This window comes from Ciconia boyciana, chromosome 1 (genome assembly GCF_034638445.1).
Source record: "Ciconia boyciana chromosome 1, ASM3463844v1, whole genome shotgun sequence".
In the NCBI taxonomy this organism is placed as follows: Eukaryota; Metazoa; Chordata; class Aves; order Ciconiiformes; family Ciconiidae; genus Ciconia; species Ciconia boyciana.
Genome location: NC_132934.1, coordinates 109,328,223 through 109,334,903, shown reverse-complemented (window position 1 = coordinate 109,334,903; position 6,681 = coordinate 109,328,223).

Sequence of the window (6,681 nt, the reverse complement as noted above, 5' to 3'; positions counted from 1 at the left end):
GAATGTGTGTTTAATATAACACTGGTTTGCCCTGTGAGGCAAAGCAATCACCTATAATTCTTGCTTAAACTAAGTCTCTTCAGCACCATAATTTCACGTTTTACTCTGGAGAAAGACCTAAATCTTGCACAACTGGCAGAGAATTTAGACATTATTTGCCAAAAATAAACAAATTCGTGTGAGACGCGATTCAACAATTTAAGATCCTAGATAACAGGATTAGCTACATACTGTACAGTACTTCACAGTTTCAAAATTGAGTACAGGGGATCATTTAATTAAAACCTATTCAACTGAAAATCCTATTTATCTGAAACAAATGTTTGTCCTATCTATAATATCAACAAACTATTCACATGAGCAACTAGCAATAAACAACAGAAAGATGCACAATGAATGTCAATTAACACAATTTGCTTTCAAATAAACTTGCCATTTATGTATACAGCTTTAGTACTGTCCTGTGTATCCATTAGAAAGGTCAATTAACCTCAATTGCAGCTAGTCAGCTATTTCTAAAACAAAATCAGCATAAGATACCTTTTTTTTTTAAATCAGCATCTCAGCAATTCAGTTGCCTGGCACTGAAGAACTTCTAAATTGCTAAAAGTCTTTGCTAAAAGCTTTATGTTAGGAAATGTCAAAAAAAAAAAAAAAAGACAGAGAGAATGAGATTGGCTGAAATTGGTGAGGTGTCATAGCGTGGCTGCATAAAGCTTTTAAAAAATATTAATTATTCAGCATATAATCATACAGATTCACAACAACAAAGAGCTTTGGTATGTGTGTGCCTCAAAGGATGAAAATCTTCCTAAGTAAAGCTTTCGATGCATACATGTGCTGGTTTTGGCTGGGATAGAGTTAATTTTCTTCATAGTAGCTAGTATGGGGCTATGTTTTGTATTTGTGCTAGAAACAGTGTTGATAACACGGGGATGTTTTCGTTACTGCTGAGCAGTGCTTACACAGAGTCAAGGCCTTTTCTGCTCCTCACCCCACCCCACCAGCGAGGAGGCTGGGGGTGCCCAAGGAGCTGGGAGGGGACACAGCTGGGACAGCTGACCCCACCTGACCAAAGGGCTATTCCATACCATATGGCATCATGCTCAGCATGTAAAGCTGGGGAAGAAGAAGGAAGGGTGGGACGTTCAGAGTGATGGCGTTTGTCTTCCCAAGTAACCGTTACGCGTGATGGAGCCCTGCTTTCCTGGGGATGGCTGAACACCTGCCTGCCCATGGGAAGTAGTGAATGAATTCCTTGTTTCGCTTTGCTTGCGTGCGCAGCTTTTCCTTTCCCTATTAAACTGTCTTTATCTCAGCCCATGAGTTTTCTCACTTTTATTCTTCCGATTCTCTCCCCCATCCCACTGGCGGGGAGTGAGTGAGCGTCTGGGTGCTGCTTAGTTGCTGGCTGGGGTTAAACCACAACAATACGCTAATCCAAGACTACACTAACAAATCTCTTGAAATGGAAATCCTTGCTGAAAATGGCTTGTGTGCTTTAAGCACTATCAAAGATTTTTTTTTCCCCTCCCCTTTGGCTGCAGAATGTCAGCATTTAAGGCAAAAGTCAATCAGGTGCTCACTTGTTCTGCTTAATCAGGAAGAAATGGTACCATGTGAGCACTGGGAACTCTCATCTGGAATTGCACAAGCATCACTAACTCAAAGGACCACCAATGTTGTAGAAAGCAAAAGCAAGTGGTTAGAAGTCTGATGTATTGGTCTGTGAAGGAGGAATATGCGCAACACTTTAAATGAGAGTATGTGTAATCACAGTCAGGAAAATACAGGTCAATCACTGGACTTAGAGAAAGGCTTGTTTTCTCAGACTTTTCTTAACCTGTCTGTGTTTGAGAGGCAGTTTAACTCACTTCTTAAAAAATAACATGAAAGGCAGCGGCTGACATCATGAACCACAATTCTGGCCCTACCAGATGCTTTTACAGTCTTTTTGAAGCTGATGGTTGTTATAAAATGACTACAGTGGTGTCTTCTCTCTTTAGAAAAGAAAACATATGAGACTGTACAAAGACCTAGGGAGAAAAAAGATTGCTTTCTTGGGGTGTACTAACAAAACTTCATTCACAGAAGGTTAACAGGGGCCCTGTGCTGCCTGCGTCCTTTATGAACTTCGTCTTTGCTGTAGGCAGACAGTGTTCAGTGCTACAGTGTAATTTTCCCAATGCAACTGCTAGTGAGGCTCATGGAATAAAAAAAATATGCTAAAACTTGAGAACATAATTATACCAGACATAAAAGTGTAGGAAAATGCTTAATTTTCTGGGTAAAATTCACCTGTGTCCCTAAGGCCTATGAGACACTTGCTTACTATTGCAGCCTGAGAACTACAGTCTCTTAACTACATTAGAGTATCCTGACTCACTGCTCCTTCCTACTTCAGTGCTTAAGCCTTCCTAAAGGTGATCTTTACTTACCACTTCATTGCTATAGCAAACGTCAAACTCCATTACACTGTTTAACTTACTAGGATTACATCAGTAAAAAGAGCAACTATTCTTCATAAAAAAGTAAGAGTCACATCCCTGGCTGATGGGTATGTGCTTTCAAAATTCAGCTACAAACATGAACAGGGTTCATGACTACTGAAGAAGCAAAAAATTTTCTTTTAATTTCACATTGCTAAAAGAAACCCTCCTAAAAACAAGTCTGAATCTTAGCATTATGGTTTCGGCATAAGACAGAGCGAAAACAGATGCTTGGCTCGGCTAGCTAACGATGAATGGTTGATCTGTACGGACCAGGCTAGAAATCTGCTAATCCCTAAGTTTCAGGTAAAAAGAGAAAATGTGCAGTTATTGATCCAGGATATGTTAAGATGCTGCAGTTCCTTCAACTGAAAGAAAATATTTACTATGATTTCTCACTAGTTGAAAAACTTTGCAATTAAACAGTTCTGTACCCCTGTAAGAACTATTTGCTAGAGGAAAACGTGCCTTATAAATCATGGGGTTTGGTCTGGTAACATTATAAGAAATAGACCATCTGAGTCAGCCAGCGTGGAGTAAGGTAATACCTCCTAAAAGGCATCCTGAACATCATCAGGGTCTTGTGAAACAACATTTTGATTAGCTAAGTGAAAATGAATCACAAGTGTTGGCATGCTATCGTTTTATTCAAAGAATGATCAATCGGTAGCAGAGTGATGAAACATTAAACAGAAAGATCAATTCAAGACATTATATTCTTACAAGACTCCTAGATCCTCTACTCAAGACCTGATAGTTTCCACAAGACTTATCAGACATGGACGATAATTACAAAGATATGGTAATTGAGGGCATTAAATCAAGCGTGTGAGCTAGATCTGCTGTCACAGCAAGAACTTCTTCATTGAGAACTGGCAGAGAAGGATTTTCTTCCCCCTCAACTGGCACAGCAGGATCCTCATCCAGCCACTGGCACTGTAACAGGTTCCACTTTAAATCTATCCTATCTACACCGTGTTGAAGTAATTCAGTTAATTGCGTGCATCAGTCTTTGGATAAATCTTTCCTACTGCTAGTTATGTCCTTGTATGAGTATGGTAGCAATCAAGCACTGTGGTGGCACACTGCTGCCTGCTAGATCTGGAATCACTGCTACAGAGCCAAGAGTCCACTTAAGCACCAAGGAACCAAGAAGCCCACAAGATCATCTAAGCTTTTAAATTCTATAAACTACTCAAGAAGGGATGTGCTGTAAGCATAAATGTTCACCATGGTGCAAAGCACTATAGAGGGGGAAAAGCTAGCCAGAGTATGACTTGACAATTTAAATAATTTGATATTAATGTTAGTTTATTAAATTTCTTTTTTTTTTAGCTTTAGGGGAAAGGAAAGAAAGAAAGAAAGGAAGAAAGAAAGAAAGAAAGAAAGAAAGGAAGAAAGAAAGAAAGAAAGAAAGAAAGGAAGAAAGAAAGAAAGGAAGAAAGGAAGAAAGGAAGAAAGGAAGAAAGGAAGGAAGGAAGGAAGGAAGGAAGGAAGGAAGGAAGGAAGGAAGGAAGGAAGGAAGGAAGGAAGGAAGGAAGGAAGAAAGAAAGAAAGAAAGAAAGAAAGAAAGAAAGAAAGAAAGAAAGAAAGAAAGAAAGAAAGAAAGAAAGAAAGAAAGAAAGAAAGAAAGAAAGAAAGAAAGAAAGAAAGAAAGAAAGAAAGAAAGAAAAAGAAAGAAAGAAGAAAGAGTAAAAGACCAAGTAAAACCAAAAGAATTGCAAGGAAGGCCAGACAAAACATTCACCCAGACAGCTGAGACACAGTGCTTTCACAGACTGTGCTAATATTGACTTCCACATAAAGTCCTATTTTTTTATAGAAAAGGTTAACCTTCCACAATTTACTTACTCATGAAATATAAGGTGAACAGAGACACTGATGCAAATGATCCAGTATATTAAAAAATGCATTGAGCCAGGAAACATTCAAAGTTCTGTTATAAATTATCTTTTAAGGTCTGGGATAGTAGACATAGTGGCTGTGCCAAGCCCTATTAACTGGAATAGCTGGATTTAGAAGGAATCTGCTTTTGGGGTTCATCTCTAAAAGACAGAGGAACTTCCTGTCCCACTTATCCTTTAAAGATTATTTTAAAAAAAGGTTATAGATAGCCTATCACATTGTTAAGAGCTCAGTAGCAAAGTAGATATGGACAACTGGAAGTATATATTTCAAAGGAGCAAGGTATAATAACAACTGTTTGATCCCTTCCTATCCTATCCTATAAAGGTTATTGCTATCATTTATAAGGTGGGAGAGAAAAAGGCTAAGTTGGCTTGGTTAGCTTTTGATATGAACTGAAAATGATAGGCTGTGGTGTTCTCCTTCCCCTGTTGCCCTCAACAATCAGAGAAATAACCAAAGACAAGCAGGGAAGAACTGAGTTTATACGCTGCTGATCTGAATGATAAAGTTTTTCCACTTCTCTTTCCGGCCTAGGACACCAGACAGATGAGTTCGCACCCCCCTCCTTTATTTTTAACTACTATTCCACTGAGTCAGAGAACCTGTGGTAATGCTGGGAGTTTGAAAGAGCAGGAGCCTATGAAGAAATTCCCCCCAACCTCCCACTGACTGGGGAGATGAAAGGCCCGTAGGTGTTTGGTCCTAACTTAAGGCTTGATTGCATGAAATAGCCCATGTGGGGCAGTAATACTGTGCCAGGTCTCTGTGCAAATAACTTTATTCTGCTGTAATACAGCAATTCTTTCCTCTTTATTAAGAAACTAGGGTTGTGGGGGAAGGTTTTGTACAGGAGATCAGTTCCAATTAAGCCTCAAACAATTACAATACTCATGCACATATTTCCTGGAGGAGGCAAATCTTCATAAAGAGAAAATTGCTAAACTCCAGAATCAGAGCTTAGAGAAAGGATGACTCCCTCTCTCCATAGGACTGTCCCTTAGTAGTTAGGTTTACAACTTGCCAACATTTGCTGAGATGAGTGGAAAGGTTTTGATACAGTGGGACAGTCTTTAAAATTAATTGTATTTTTCCTTTAAATATGAGTAATGTCCTAGCTGGTGAGAAGTGAAAGGGATGAAATCAGAAAGGTGAAAAGAAAAGTTTTTCCTCGGGTACAAGATCTGAGATAGAGATATTTGCTGTGTAGGCTGTGCTGAAAACCCTCCAACACTTTGGAGAGACCATTCTGGTCCTGCCTACCCACTGTGATTGAGGCAGAACAAGGTTAGCGTTGTGACAGCAAGAGAAATTCCCCGGGAAAAGAATTTCCTCTGATAGGTGTATTGACCCTGGGTAACAAGAGATGCCAAAGAGATGCCGGATTTGAGAAGAGGTTTGAGGAGGCCTTGCTCCAGTGCCCCTGCCATCAGTCAGCTTATGTGAATCCCGTGCCCCATACCTTTGCAAAGCCAAAAGAGACAGCAGACTATGCAGTCAGCTGGGTTTGGGTTTCACAGTTCTTTGCTCAATATGTGAAGCTTTTGTGAGGGCCATGCAAGTTCATCAGTCAAGCATGGAGCAACCCAGACACCATGTCCTCACATGTTCAGGCGCTCTTTACAAGCTGCAGTATTTTAATACTGTATGAAGTAATACGCCCAGGCAAAGCTGGTTTCTCCTACTCCTGCCAGAAGGTAAATTAGCAGTAACAATTTTTACAACTACATTTTCTCAGTCGTTTTAATGTCAGTTGGTAACTTATGTGGTCACTTTCTTAGCAAGAAGAGCACTTGTGCAGTATCTGCCATACGTGCTCTAACTATCTGGCATTTAATCATTGTTTTTAATTTAACTGAGAAAGATAACTCCTCTTGTGTCTAGTCTCTTCAGGAGGTGACTTACTTCCTGTGTAATTTCACTTTGTGCGGCATGAAAAACAACTATGCTGTTCATCTCTTCCTGTCTCCTTATTTTTAGCTCAAAGGTATAGAGCTCAGTACTGTTGCACATTATGCCAGAGGTCTATTAAGCAGCATACTGGTGCACCGATCTGGAAAAATGTAGCAGTCAATGATGCTGGCTGCATTCAGCACAAGCCTTGTAAATTGTGGGCACGTTGTCTGCATCGCTTAAGAGGTGCTGAGGTAAAAGAGAGAAGCTGTGCTACCTGCATGCATGATTGATTGCCAGCACTGAAATGTTCCCTCAGAGCGTGCTGCCGCTCCTTTGCCACCTTTGCTCCAAGGGGCATGTCAGCAGGGGAGGCAGAGATGAGGAGAACGAA